Source organism: Peromyscus maniculatus, chromosome 17, assembly GCF_049852395.1.
Source record: "Peromyscus maniculatus bairdii isolate BWxNUB_F1_BW_parent chromosome 17, HU_Pman_BW_mat_3.1, whole genome shotgun sequence".
Taxonomy (NCBI): Eukaryota; Metazoa; Chordata; class Mammalia; order Rodentia; family Cricetidae; genus Peromyscus; species Peromyscus maniculatus.
The window spans coordinates 27,283,508-27,297,874 of record NC_134868.1 but is presented as its reverse complement, the minus strand read 5'-3'; the positions used below and the strand labels follow the sequence as shown (position 1 = coordinate 27,297,874).

The window sequence follows — 14,367 nt, the reverse complement described above, 5'->3', positions numbered from 1 at the left end:
GGTTGTAATTAGAATGAAGAATTGCATGCAAAAGGCACATTGTCAAAAACCCAGTTTCCACTCTGAGAAATGAGTGTGGCCCCGGAATAGATCCAGAACGTGATAAAACTGCAGGACGGGCCTCTGGACAGAGGCTGGGCTGGCCCAGATCCAGCGAGGAGCAGTGTAAGCCTCTCTCTGGGCTCACCCGGGACAGAGCAGTGAAGGGAGGTCTTTTGCAGGCCACCCTGAGAACCTGGACTGCCTGTGTCATTTCAGGTGAGTTTTTTACCTTGACAAGCCAAAACCATTTTTATGACAGAGTGCCAAGATTCAGATAGCCAAAGGCACACCTACAGCCCGCCCACATTAATCTAGAGATTGGCTGGATCACCTGGCCCCAGAGTTTTCTCTTTGTAGATAGCTGTTAGGGGAGTTTAGAACGTGATTGGTATCAGGAGACCAATGTCCAAGGTGGGAAGGAACTGCATCTGATCAATTCGCGTGCTGCTGGGCAAATGCAATGGACTGCCTGAGGTTTCTGCATCTTTCCTCTGCCCCAGCCACCTCAGAATCACAGCAAGTTTTCTAGGGACACCTGGGCAGAAACAGAGTCCACAACACCTAGAAGATGAGTTCTAGAGACCTAGAGAAACGGTGCTAACAGTGAGCATTGTGGGAAGTAGGAAGTGTGCACGTGATCAAAGCCTTGGAGTCCTTGGAGCTCTAGTCAGGAGCTTGGCCAGCAGGTGGGAGAGTGGAAGCAGCCGAGACAAGGCCAGCTTTGTTTGCGCAGCTGGAAACGTTGAATCTGGTCTTCTAAGACCTTTAAACACACTGGCCTTAAGGTGACCCTGGAGCAAGGTGGAGGTTGGGAGGGATGGAGATTGGCGGCGTGGAAATGTGTTGGTAGATGGTTAGCAGTAAGTCAGACGAGTGGATGGAAATTCCACATAGCGTCAGGTGTCCGCAGCTGAGTGGTGTTTCTGACCCAGCCTTTTCAGAGCCAGTTGGTGGGTGATGAAGGGAAGCAAGGGAAAAAGGGTGGCCCCAAATTTCCCAGCATAGGAACCATTGAGGGAGCTGGCAGGCTCATGTTGAAGCAGGGGCGCTGGAATCCAGGCAGGGCATCCAAACTGCAGTGGGCATGTGACGATGGGCTCAGGTGGGACCTGGGGCCGATGGGAGGCTGGGAAGTCATTGAAGATCTCCTGATAGTTGGACGCACCCAGATCACCCGGCCTTCTGAAAGCTCTGGGAGCTATTTAAAGTCTCAACTGCCCACCACATCTCTCCACCTCTTCGCAAGACGGAATGAAATGCAGTGAGTGTTTTGAATGACTCATTGTAAGGATTCGGTCCTTAATTACGTCATCAGCCTTCAACGGCTTCCCAGCCTAAAAAGCGGGTGGGCCCTCTGTGCGTGCTCTGTCCCCTCTCCTTCCCGCCCCCCCCCTCCCGTCTCTCACTCTCACTCTCCCCTCCCCAATAAAGCTCTAAAAGGTAACCATGGCTATGATTCTTTCAATCAACATGCTCCTCCACCGGCATGGCCGCCGCAGGCGGTGATCAGCCACAGCCAAGAGAAGCAGCACCACAGAATAAACATTAGTGCCGTAACTCCGATACACCACCAAGCACCAAGGACCTGCTGTGACCACTGCCGCCTCTTCCCCCACCCCAGAGAGACCACGAGCGCGCATGCGTCTCTCGCCACCTCTGCTGGACCCCCACCACTACCACCATGATTCCTCACCACAGTAAGTCCGCTGTTCTCGGGGCTGTAGTCTGAGCTATATTCTTTGTGACGGACACAACACTCATCAGCTTCGTGTGGCTGGTGAGAGGTCCTTTAAGAGCTCAGATTCCCATTCAACTAAAATACAAATGGTTTTGCTTCAGGAGCGAGCGGTGTGCTGTCCACCTCTGTGGAACAGGACACATGGGAATAATTTCTCAGTGACCTTCAGTATAGCATGACATGCTGGCACCTTCTGAAGCCCTGAGGACTAGGGACCCTTAGGGGCCACTAAGGCAAGAAACCCTCCTAGTCATAAGAAGAAGAGCGAACAATATTCATGAAATCCCCAGCTCTCCTGGGCTGGGATGTAGTTCAGTGGGTGGAGGCTTGCCTAGCAGGCATGCATCCCCAGGTTCCATCCTCAGCACCACGGAAGACAGGTGGGGTGGGGCACACCCGCAATCCCATGGCTCAGCAGGTAGAGGCAATATTTCCTTCTGCTAGGGATTCACAATACGCCCCCATGGTTGCACATACCTGGCAGACCTAGACACTTCTGCCTAGCCATTTCCGGGTCAAAATAGCCATTTCCGGGTCAAAACATCTTGCGTGACCAGGACCCCGTGGCTTTGCATGGTTGTGTAAAGCACACAGTGCAACCATGTGATCTACGCGCATGCGTGGAATAGCCACATGGGCCTGTGTGCGCAGGCGCTGCCCAGCTTTTATAAGCCTGCGCCATATTATGGTTGCATCTCTTTAATCATGTGTGTTTTCACAGGCCTGTTATGTCTGTCTCTCTTTCCTATCTTAATAAAACTCTTGTTAGTGGATTCAGTCGTGTTTCGTGACATTTCCTCGCAGGGTAAGAGTACCACAAATAACCAACACCTTCTCCTTGCCTGTGCCCACCATGACTATAACTGGCAGGCAAACACTACCAGAACCTTCTCCAATCATGTATTGTGCGGCCAGCTGAAGATGCTGTATTTTATTAGCAAAAACAAAAACTGAACACAAAACAACCTCAATGCAGTAAGACTCAGGGGAGTGTGTGTACTAGACATCTTAAAAGCTGACTTTCGTTTGTTTGTTTATTTTGGCTAATCCTTTTTTTAAGCTTCAGAGGTCTGACACTAAATGCCGGACCACTAGGAAACAAGGATGTCGCCGGTGACCCATTTACAAAATACTGCTGTGGCAAGAATTAGAGACTCACTCAGAGAGATCTTTAGGATGTCTAAAGCACGATTTCTCTCTTCTCTCGCTCTTCTCTGACATGGTGAGTTACAGCAAGGGCCCAGGGCTGCTGTCCTGATGGCAAGGGCTACATGCTCTTCCCAGGGGAAGGAACAAAAAGTGCCCTTCGTGGTGACCTTCATGGGTGTCTGGACTAAACATCTTCCTGTTGCTTCCTCTGACATTCACCTGAAGTGTGCCGTCTCTGGGGTTGCTGGCAATACCTGGTCATTTTTGGAGAATATGCCCTGGGAGAGCTAATGTTTATGCTGCTTCATCCGAGAGGTAAGATTTCCTCAATGGGGGAAGAAGAAGCCTGCTGTCCGCATCACCCTTGTTCACACCCACTCACCTCCCTGTTCCAGGTGCGATTCATTTTTTTATTCTGGGGATGTGGGTTGGCTGTTTGTTTGCTCTGATGCCTGCCTTTTAGGGGGTATTAGGAAAGTTCACAGATGGTCTCCCCTGAGAATTTTTCCAGTATTGTTATTTAGGGGAGACCCCAGTCTTCTCCCAGGAAACAGAAAACTAGGTGTGTGCAAACCCTGGGTCAGTTTGCTTAGTTACACATCCCCGGTCTTGAAATCTTCCTCAGTGGGTTTGAATAGGAATGCGTCCCCCCCACCCCCACCCCCTACCCCACAGGCTCATATATCTGAATGCTTAGTCACCAGGGAGTGCCACTCTTTGGAGGGATCAGAAGGATTAGGGGGAGTGGCCTTGTGGGAGGAAGTGTGTCCCCGAGAGTGGGCTTTGAGGTTTCAAAAGCCCACACCAGGTGCAGATTCTCTCTGCTTGTGGATCAGGATGTAGTCCTCAGCTAGTGCTCCAGCACCATGCTCCCCGCTGTGAAGACAATAGACTAACCCTCTGAAACTATGAGCAAGTCTCCAGTTAACTGCTGTCTCTTATAAGAGTCACCTCAGTCACGGCGTCTCTTCACAGCAACAGAACAGTGACTAAGACACACTCAAGGACTTGATACAGTCTCAGCTTATCTAGAACGTTCTAGCAATCTTACTCCTTAACATGGAGTGTCAGTAACCCCAATACAGATTTTACTTCTCTCCTACACCACACTCTGGGCTCTGTACACCCCAAATTCATACTCAGTTCATTACCTTGTCAACTGCTCAGTGGCCAGCTAGAGCTTGACGAGGACATGATCCTAACTCATGAGGTACTAGAGTGGATCTTTGAGGAAGGATTTCTGTCTTGATACAAAAACAGATGTGCAATCCCTTTTCCTTTCCACCTCCGTCTTCCTTAAGCATGCACGTGGAATTTGGAGCCACAGCAGCCACGATGTGACTCTGAAGTGCAAGAATATAGAAGGCCGTTTTTGGAGAGCTGCCAAGCCAGGATCAAAACCACCTATGCCTCTCTTATATTTTAATGGCTCTAAGGTGGGTATCCTGTCCGTGGTGGTTAAGCCTTAGCAAATATTTTTCTTATTAGAAGTAATTTGGGCAAAAATAACTTACAAAAATTTTGCATGTATTCTTAAATTATATTTTGTAAGAAGAATTAGGGAATGTTCTGGGCTGCACTGTGGCCCCACCACATTTATATGCAGAAATTTCCAACCCCCAACATTTTAGAACACAATCATATTTGGAGGTAAATGCTTCGAAGAAGAAACTAAGCTAAAGGGAAATCTTTGGGGTGGTCCTAACACTAACCTGGCCCCAGAAATTGATGCATAAGTAGGCACACACTGAGGAGAGTGTATGAAAATATAGCAAGAAGGTGGCTACCCACAAGATGGAAAGATAGGCCTTAAAAAAAAAAATCACGGTTGCAGGTAACTTGATCTCAGATGTCTATATATGACATTGGAAAAGAAATGCCTGACATTCGAAACATCTGGTCTGCGGGACTTTTAAAATGGCAGCTCTGGAAAGCTAACACAGGGCCCAGAGGTTTTTGGGTTGTTTTTTTTTTCCAAGTATAACATAAGAATTACAAAGTAGTTAGAATAAATGAAATATGTAAAACGCTCACATTGACAGCTGTGTGGTTCGAACTTGAAGTGTCCCCTGTGGGCTAGTGTGGTGAACTCTGTTTCCTGCTAATGGTGTTATTCTGGGAAGCGGTAGAACTTGGGGAGACAGAGGAAGGAGGTCAGGGGGGCCATGTCTTGGGGAGGGCACTTTGTCCCTGGTCCCATCTGCTCCTCTCTCCCTGGCTGGCAGGCGGTGAGCAGCGGGGCTCTGTCTGTCTGTCACACTCTCCTGCCATGGTGCCCTGTCTTAGCTCAGGCACAAAGCCACAGACGCAGGGACCATAGCCTGAAGGCTTAGAAACTGTGAACCACAAATCAAGACTTCTTCTATTGAAACTTTTGTGTGTCTGTCACAGTGAAGGAAAGCTGGCCGACACTACATCTGGTACGTAGGAAGCGTTCGGCAAGTGAGAGCTGAAGGAAATTTGACAGCAAAATTGTCAGGCTAGATCTCCCTTGTTAACTCTGGTGTTTGAGAGAGTCTTGATACGTACGTAGCCCAGGCTGGCCTCAGACTTGGAATCTTCCTGCCTCAGCCTCCCAAGTGCTGGGATTACAAAGAGTTACCAACAAGACCCAAGTCTCAAAGAGGATGACAGGACTCAAGGAATCTGTGCTGTTTCTTAAGCAGAGATAGGAGTGTTTTATAACATGTGGACAGGGAGGTTATACTTCCCTTCCCACCATCTCTCCCCTGACACCGTGGATCTTCCGGCTAATTCTTACCAATGACATGCACGCAGAAGAGAAATGTCATTTCCGGCCTGCAGCTATTTAGATTCAGGCTTTTGTTGACTGTTTTCTGCAGCTCTCTCCCAGTCACGTGACCAGGAGCAGAGCACTTCAGCAAACAAGAGGGAAGAAAGTGGCCGACCCTGCATCACCTTTTGAAGAGTGACATGAACGGGAGCGACCTCTCTTACAAAGGTAAGCCATAATCCTCTGGGTAATTAAGCCACGGAGACTTCTGGAGTCTCTGGGTGCAGGCACCTCTGCTGACCCTGATTAATAGGATAAAACGTTCTCTATTCACGCATGCACGTGATCCCAGTGAGGGTGATGGTTAGAATTCAGTTAGTCACCTTGAAATTGATATGATGTGGGGAATCAAACGAAGAAGAGATCATTTCAGTGCTGTTCATATTGACACGTGAAAGATGTTTGATCTCCTTAATTCTCTTATGCTTGGGGCAGAGAGCAAGCTTACAGGACATACAGGAAGTAGATTCTGAAGTCACCTTTATGTATTAAACCCTGGGAAACCTAACCGAGAGGTATTTGATCTGACTGTAAACACAGATATCACTTATCTCTGGCAAGAATATATCTTGGAATAAAACATTGAGGCATGCAATGAGATAGAGAGGCCTTGAAGCTGACCTTGATCACAAAGCAGGAAGACATTGAGGAACCCAGGAATCAAGACATTGACGTATTTGAACTCGTGGCCCCCATAACAATCTTTCTGTGATAAGTCTAATCATTCTGTGAAATAAAAAAAAAATCTGGTAATGCAGTCACATAGTAAGAATATTATTTAGCTTTAAAAGGAAATATTTGGAAATGAGAAGTCAAAGTAAACCTTTCCTGTCCTGAAGTCGATTACAACATGAACAGACCTTAAACACCTTCCACTAAACAAAAGAAGCTGGTCACAGAAGGACAGCTGGGGATTTTACTCCTTTGAATGTGACTAGAATAACGTGTTCATTGAGATCGAAGGCTGAGGACCGGGAAGCGCCTGTTTAACGGAGTTTAGTTAGGGAAGACAAAAGCTTGCTGGAGATGGATGGTGGTGGCTGCCATCAAGGCGACTGAACTCTGATGCCTCCAAACCATAAACTCGAGATGGTTAAAATGACAAACGGCACATTGTATGGCTTTTACCAGACTCTCAAATAAAAAAAATTTTTTTTCTCAGCTTTTCTTAATTGGATGAAAATGATATGAAAAGTCGGCGGAATGTTTGAAAGGTTTCAGGGACAGAGATACAAGAGTGTTGTCTGGGTGGGTGGTGGGGTTGCAGTTTGTCGATGCTGCTAAGTACAGTGTTAGTGTCCTGCCAAGGCCCCGGGTTGAAGTCTTGGTCTTTGAGCTGTGGCAGTATAGAGAGGTTTGGAAGTGGGACAAAGGAAAAGGAATTCAGGGGTCTGAGGCGTACCCTGAGAGGACACTGGGTCTTCTCCATTCTCCTCCCCACACTTTCTGCCTGCCATGAGGTAAGCTGGCTGCTCTATCACACTCATTACCTACCATGATTTCTTCCTCACTATGAGCCCAACCACACAATGGACGCTGGACAGAAGCCTCCAAAATTGTGAGCCACAATCGACCTTTCTGCTTTGGAAGTTGATTGCCTCAGGCGTTTTATCATAGCCCGGAAAGCCGATTACGACGGCTGAAAAGAAATGACTTCAGCAGCAGTAACTCTGTGCCCTCATCTGCGGCCAGACCACCCTGATCTCAATGGCGATACCGAGTAAAATGCAAATTCAAGCGGAGAGGAAGAGGGTGGAGCAGCAGGAAGAATGCTTCGCCTGGAAGGGTACTGCCAGGGTCTGAGAGCACAGGGGAGGAACGCTGAGGGAAAAACCACTCTGTGTTGGTGGCAGCTTCAGCTTTGCAAGGAGGTGGAGACAGCCTGGGGGTGCACTTCAGTTGATAGAGCACTCACTTAGCATGCACGAAGGCCCCGAGTTCCATCTACAGTACCATAGGAACTGGGAATGTGGTGCATGTCTGCAGTCTTAGCACTTGGGAGGCACGAGCATCAGAAGGTCAGTGATGAAGTTTGGGAGACAAGGCAGGGGATAAAGCCCATTTGATGAAGCCTGAGGACTGGACTTTGGACCTCCAACACCCACGTAAAAAGGTGGGCGGGCACAGTTGCTGTCTGTCAGCTTGAGGCAGGGACGAGAGACCTCCAGGGTGAGTGAGCTAGCTAAACGAGCTGGGATCAGTGCAGTCTGGGTGCAGTGGGTGTCTTAGTTCAGGTTTTTATTGCTGTGAAGAGACATCATGACCACGGCAACTCTTATAAGGAAAACATTTCGTTGGTATGGCTCGCTTACAGTTTCAGAGGTTCAGTCTGTTATCATCATGGCGGGGAGCATGGTGGTGTGCAGGCAGATGTGATACTGGAGGAGTAGCTGAGAGTCCTACATCTCCCAGACAACAGGAAGTCAATTGAGACACTGGGCGGTATCCTGAGCATAGGAAACCTCAAAGGCCACCCCCACAGTGACACACTTCCTCCAACAGGGCCATACCCACTGCAACAAAGCCACACCCCCTAATAGTGCCACTCCCTATGAGATTATAGAGACCAATTACATTCACACTACCACAGTGGGAGACATTAAAATGGAGAGTGATTAAGAAGACATCTTTTTTTTATCAAGCTTGGGCCTCCATAAACACGCCTGCACACGCATGCATCCATATGTACTCGAGTGCCCACACACACACTCAGAGACAATACAACCCCACACACAAACATGCAATAAGAATTTTTTTTAAAGCTCATCCTTGATAACCTAGACAGTTCAAGGCCAGCCAGGGCTGCTTCAAATAAAGAAGAGAAAAAGAGAAAGGGACAGAGGAAGGAAATGAGAAAGAAAAGGAGAGGGAGGGGAGGGGAGGGGAGGGGAGAGGAGGGAAGAGGATGGAAGGGGGGAAAGAGGAAAAAGGTGGGAAGCAAGGCAGTTCTCAGTAGGGGCTCAAAGATGGCTAGCTGGGCCTTGGGCAGTGAGAGTTGGAAGACCACCACAGGCAGAATGGGAAATTGGAGAGCAGAAGGAGGTAAGGTTGAGTCAGATAAAGAGAGAGACTAAATACAATTTCTTTTTATTTAAGTAACCTTTGAATTCTAGAATGGCTTCAGGCCCCCCAGAAGTTGCAACAGCCACACAGCCTCCATCTAGCTCCAGTTCTCAGCACCGGTGAGCCCATCCTGACAGGTGGCAATTAACCGGAGTCTGTCATTCACCCAGATTCCGCCGGGTTTCCTCTGACATCCTTCTTTCAGGATTTCATCCAAATTTGCATCCATCCAGTACTGCAGAGGGAGAGTGGAGTTCCCATGTACTCTACCTGACCCCCATTCTCCTTACCATCAACAGCTTGTGTTGATGTGGGACATTGTTACAATGAATGAGCCAGCATTGATATATTGCCGTTAGCCAAAGCCATACTGCGCTCAGTTATCCTTATTTCTATTTCATAATTTCAACTGGAATCCCACATTACAGTTTTTAAAACTTTACATTTTATTGATTGATGAGTTGGCTAACTAATGATCTCTCTCTCTCTTTCTGTGTGTGTGTGTGTGTGTGTGTGTGTGTGTGTGCGTGTGTGGTATCTTTGTGTGTGTATATTGGGTCCCAGGGATCAAACGCACATTGTCAAGCTTTACACAAGTGTCTTTACCTGCCAGTCCATTTCACTGGCCTCATGATCCCACCTTACATTTGTTGTTGTTGTTGTTGTTGTTATATGAGATTCCTTTCTAATGTGTGTGACATTATGTGTGCCACAATGCTTGACAATTTTGCCGTTTTTTAGTCTTGATTTTAATGACTCTGACAGTTTTGGGAAGCGTGGATCAGGTATCTGGAAGAGCATCTTCCCTCTCCTCCTGCCCCTTCTTCTTCCTCCGAGTCCTTCCTCCCTCACTCCTCAGAGGCTAGCCTCAAATTCCTTTCACCTCAGTCTCCTGTACCCTAGGATGCCTCTCCTGTATATTACAGGGGTGCATCACTACGCCTACCAAAAGGTCAATGATGCTTTATTGGTTTTGTTTTTAGCGGTGGGGATCAAATCCAGGATCAGGCATGCCAGGCATCCTTCCCTTTGGCTTGCCCGGTGTTCTCTGAGTTAGGCTTAGGTTCCGGGTCTTTGAGGAGGCCCTCAGCAGTGAGGCACCCTGCTCTTTCATCACATCGTGAGTGTCTACTACCAATACGCCTCATCACTACTGATGTTACCCTCAGTCACGTGACCAAGGGACTCTGCACCACTCTCTGGGATTAAGTGCTGTTTTTGAGTTAGAAGTGTGACTGGGTGAAAATAGTATTTCAGGAGAGTGCTTGCCACACAAACCTGAGAGCTTGAGTTTGGATCCACAGCATTATTCGAAAAGCCAAGTGGAGCAGCACACGTCAGCAACCTAAGCAACCTAAGCACCTCCAAGGATGTGGGGGCAGGAGGACCCCTGGGACTTCCTGGTCAGTCAGCCTACCACATTGGTGATCTCTGTTTACATGCACCTGCACACATGTCCATGTGTGGGTGCACATACACAGAAAATGGTATTCTGAACCGAAAAGTCCACTCATGACTTGTATCCTGAATAGGAGCATCATGACTTTACATTGTGCTTGCTCTGGTCTAGACGCTTCATGGGCTTCTCCTCACGAATGCTTGCACACCAATAAACCTAGCAGAAGCTAGAAACTCTGCATATTAAAAATCACGTTTGCTAGAATCAGTCTGCTAAACAGCAGAACTGGGCAGCATAACCCACTGTAGAGTGTTGGTTGTGCCTCTGGTGACCACGTGGCTCATTGTCCCTGCCCTGGTGTCTTGAGATATTGAATGAACCGTATCTTGCTGCCTCAGGGAAAGCCCCAATTTCAAAATCAATGTGTGTTTCCGACAGGATGTGTATCCCTTTTATACTTGTTGTAAAGTCAGAAACCATGAGTCAACCATCTAAGCCGTTGACTGTGTGTAGTTAATCCTCACATCGACTCCCATTTGACTGACAAGGGAACCAGAGCTTTCAGAGGACACAGAATCAAAGTTTACACAACCGAGGAGTGGTCAATCTGGTCTCTTGAACTGAAGAAATGTGGCCTCAAATGTCTGCATTATCGCGGTGTCATCCTGGGGCCTGTTAGAATGTGTTTAGGCACCATGGTTTAACTTTGGAGTCTGATTCCCCAGGCCCATCTCCAGGGGATTCTGTCCCTGTAGTTTGATGGTAAGTGTCTTAGGGTTTTATTGCTGTGAAGAGGCACCCTGACCACAGCAACTTTTATAAAGGAAAACATTTAACTGGGGCTGGCTTACAGTTCAGACGCTTATCCATTATCATCTTGGCAGGAAGCATGGCGGCATGCAGGCAGATACGAAGTTAGAGAGGTAGCTGAGAGTTCTACATCTGGATCTGCAGGTGGCAGGAAGAGATGATGAGCCACAAGGCCTAGCTTGGGCATCTGAAGCCTCGAAGCCTGTCCCTTCTCCAGTGACTTCCTCCAAAAAGGCCACACCTCCAATAATGCCACTCCTTATGATTCTATGGGAACCATGTTCATGCAAACCACCACGGCAAGATCTAAGTCTCTCTGTTTTAGATTTATTTATTTCGTTTTATGTGTCTGAGTGTTTTGCCTACATGTATGTATGTATGTGCATCACATGCATGCCTGGTGTCCATGGAGGTCAGAAGAGGCCATTGGACTTCCTGTGACTGGAGTTACAGATGGCTGTAAGGTACCATGTGTGGCTGAAAACTGAACCCTGGTCCTCTGCAAGAGCACCAAATGCCCTTAACTCCTGAGCCGTCTCTCCAGCCCCGGTTTCTCTGTTTTAATGTGTTCCCAGGCTGTGTGCCCATGTGAGCCAAGAACAAAGGCAGAGAGCCGTTTAGGATGTTCGGTGAACCTTGTGACCATTACACCCCTGAGGCTTTTCCTGAAACGTCATCTGTGGAAGGAGAGTGTGAAGAGGACACTCCTGAGGAACCCTGGCAGGGCTCTGTCACCAGCAGGATGCAGAGACGGCCAGAGGCAGGAGGCCCTTAGCTGAGGACCTGAGGAAATATCTGCTAAAGGGGAGAAGAGCTGAAGGAAGATTTCATCTTGACTTTGAGATGGGTCTAGGGGTGGAGTTCCTTTTAGAGGCTCTCCTAGAGTTTCCAGAAGCACCAAGGACATGCCCGGCATATGAGTTTTCTGTGTACTAACATCAAGGAAAGGGTCAGAACATCAGGAAATGAGCCTATTTTAGACTGGGGGGCTAAGGGAACCCCATTATCAGATCACTCTCCTGGTAGAACAGCGGACAATGAATTGAATGAGATCCTACCATTTACCTCATCCGTAAGTGGGCTCCTACTGTTAGTGGGGAGTAGCAGACCTGGGAAGTATTTAGGGGCAGCAGGGGGATGTCCTTGTGTCTCATAATTGATGACCTGTCACTGGACTCATGTACCCTCCAAGGTCATGGGCCTGGATGGTAGATCTGAGCCGTCCTGTCTTAAGACATTGACACAGAGAGTGACATGGGATGGCTAAGCGCCTACCTTGGCAAGAGGCATCCCAGCAGCTTTTCTGCCCTGGATCCAGGCCCTCCTTACAGCGAAGGAAAAGCCCGTGTGCCATTTTTTCCCCCTGAACAAACACATGCTTCTCTTTGCTCCCGAGACCATTTTCTTCGGTCTGACACTTGGCACCTGCCGGGGCCACGCCGATGCCAAGCCCTGTTTCCACACCTATTCTTTCCTGACCTGTAGTAACCTTTTCCCTCGTTCCCAGGACCTGCCCTTCCCCCTGGGGACACTGCCACTCCTCACTCCCCTGGGAGACTCCTCCTCCAGCCTGTGGTTGGAAGGGACAACAGGGTGGGTCCACAATGCACAGGCCCTGCTTTGGGCCCATTCTGTCATTAAGGAAGAGAAAGAAAGCCCAACCCACACATTTTTGTCCGTGTTTACGGGAACCTGTTCAGATTGGTTGTGGAGCTATTGATGGTTGACATTCTGGAAAGAGGGTCACAGAAAAGGCTGGCATAGGTTGTCACTTGGCATCTCCAATGTCCAGGCCCCAAACTGTTGATATCAGTACGTTTGCATTGTCCTTGTTACCATTCTGTCTCTTTTATTGTGAAATGTCTCAAAGTCCAGAACCATACGGCGTACTATAAAGAGCACTGCTCTCACGACTGGCCACTTAGCTGATCTTTCTCACCTGACCCGTTTGATTCAGTTATAGATGGAAACTATTGAGGGTTCCCCTCGGGGTACCCTCCCCTTCTCCATCCTCTCCATTCCTTCCCAAAGCCCCTAGCTGGATTTTGCTGTTTCGCTTCTGGGGTGATTTGTAACCTTTAAAACACTTGCTGCTATAGGAGTTGGAATGGTAGCTCGTCAGTTAAGAGCACTGGCTGCTCTTCCGGAGGACCCAGGTTTGGTCCTCATCACTCACATGTGGAGGCTCACAGCTGTCTGTAAGGCCCGTCTCAGGGGATTGGACACCCTCTTCTTGCTTCAGGTGGCACTCTATGCATGTGGTATCCAGACTTGCAGGCAAAACGCCCATATCTACAAAAATAATAAAGTAAAAAAATTAATTGCTGTTATTCTGTAATTATGTGTCTGTCCTCATGTTAGTGAGCCAGTAGAGAAAGCTCACTCTGTTTCTCTGTCTGTCTGTCTCTGTCTGTCTGTCTGTCTGTCTGTCTGTCTGTCTCTCTCTCTCTCTCTCTCTCCGTGTGTGTGTGTGTGTGTGTGTGTGTGTGTGTGTGTGTGTGAAGAACACTTAAGATCTACCTGTTTAGTACACAAGGCGGCATTGAAGTAAAGTTGCTGTATTGTATGCAATACAGAACCCAGAACAGGTTCATTTTGTAACTCCCGTCGACTACCTGATTCGATTTTACTATAGATTTGAAGACATTCAGTTCTAATGACAGAGAATCAGGAAGCTGGTTCTTGAGAGTGAACGCGTTGCGTTTTGTTTCCAGCACTAGGGATAACATCTGGGGCCTTGAGTATGCCAGGCAAGTCCTCTACTGTTGAGATCTAGCTCTCAAACTCAAAGCGGTATTTCTGACAATTTTCCCTTAAGCAAAACTGGAAAGACAGGGGAAGGTGGGTGGGGGAAACGTGGGGATTGAACCAGGGCAGGTCCAAAGCGGGCCATTCGACAGAGCTTCGCCAAGAGCTCCGTGAGCACCCTTTCCGCATGCACAGTCTGGCCCAGCTCCATTTCCGAGAGAGTGAGGCCAGATGGAGAGAAGACAGGAAGGCTGCAAGGACATCAATATTCACGATGGCAACACAAACCATAACTTAGAAATTGCAGATAAATGGTCTGATGAATGTTTCCCTGTGGAGCTATGGACAGTACCTGAAAACCACGCCTGTCTCTCTTTTGTGCACACTGAGTGCTACTTAATGTACTATATCCAAGTCCTGGTAGAGCCTGTGATGTAAGGAGTCTGCCTTATTACATCATCAGCCTGAGACTGTGCCCCAGCCTAAAAAGTGCTCTCTCTCTCTCTCTCTCTCTCTCTCTCTCTCTCTCTCTCTCTCTCTCTCTCCTTCCTCCTAATAAAGCTCTAAAAAGGTAACCATGGCTCGTGATTCTTCCGCCACCACAGGCAGCAGCCAGCAACCAGC

General features: G+C 48.2%; 2 long non-coding RNA genes across 5 annotated transcripts; both read left to right on the top strand.

Moving 5' to 3' along the window:
• The first annotated feature begins 1,501 nt into the window (after positions 1 to 1,501).
• Positions 1,502 to 6,884, top strand: LOC121823453 (uncharacterized). Of its 4 annotated transcripts, none has more exons than XR_013045314.1 (4): positions 1,502 to 1,739; positions 2,841 to 3,002; positions 3,155 to 4,365; positions 5,784 to 6,884. It is a non-coding gene; the product is annotated as an uncharacterized LOC121823453 (long non-coding RNA). The 4 variants fall into 4 exon arrangements; XR_013045315.1 differs by lacking the exon at positions 1,502 to 1,739 and having other exon boundaries at positions 1,756 to 3,002; positions 3,155 to 4,095; positions 4,140 to 4,365; XR_013045316.1 differs by lacking the exon at positions 1,502 to 1,739 and having other exon boundaries at positions 1,761 to 3,002; positions 3,155 to 3,324; positions 4,231 to 4,365.
• A 3,251-nt stretch (positions 6,885 to 10,135) lies between these two features.
• LOC143269035 (uncharacterized) lies at positions 10,136 to 13,333 on the top strand. The gene is made up of 2 exons (XR_013045317.1): positions 10,136 to 10,189; positions 11,571 to 13,333. It is a non-coding gene; the product is annotated as an uncharacterized LOC143269035 (long non-coding RNA).
• Positions 13,334 to 14,367: the final 1,034 nt, after the last annotated feature.